Genomic DNA, 437 nt, shown 5'->3' on the forward strand with positions numbered 1-437 from the left:
TTATTTTCTTCCTCTCTTTTCGTCTATCTTTTGAACCTTCTTCCTCTCCTCTTCCTGCCCTTCCTCCCTACCCTCCTTTCTCTCTCTCTCTCTCTCTCTCTCTCTCTCTCTCTCTCTCTCTCTCTCTCTCTCTCTCCCCGTCCGTCTTTTTCTCCCCGGCATCGACAGAACCCATCGAACTGGAAATCATTTTTCGCGGACGATAGTTGTCGTCGATGTCGTCCGCTCTTTGACGTGGGGGAGGAGGAGGAGGAGGAGGAGGAGGAGGAGGAGGAGGAGGAGAAGGGAGGAGGAATCCGAAAGCAACGAAAAGCGTCGTTTTAATGACAAAAGCGACGGTCGGAAAAATAAATGTATATATCAATAGCGGGTTTTCTTGTCTGTGCTTAATTCAATCAGGAACCGCCACTAGCCGACAGCCTCTCTCTCTCTCTCTC

The sequence above is a fragment of the Macrobrachium rosenbergii genome, chromosome 41 (genome assembly GCF_040412425.1).
Source record: "Macrobrachium rosenbergii isolate ZJJX-2024 chromosome 41, ASM4041242v1, whole genome shotgun sequence".
Lineage (NCBI taxonomy): Eukaryota > Metazoa > Arthropoda > Malacostraca > Decapoda > Palaemonidae > Macrobrachium > Macrobrachium rosenbergii.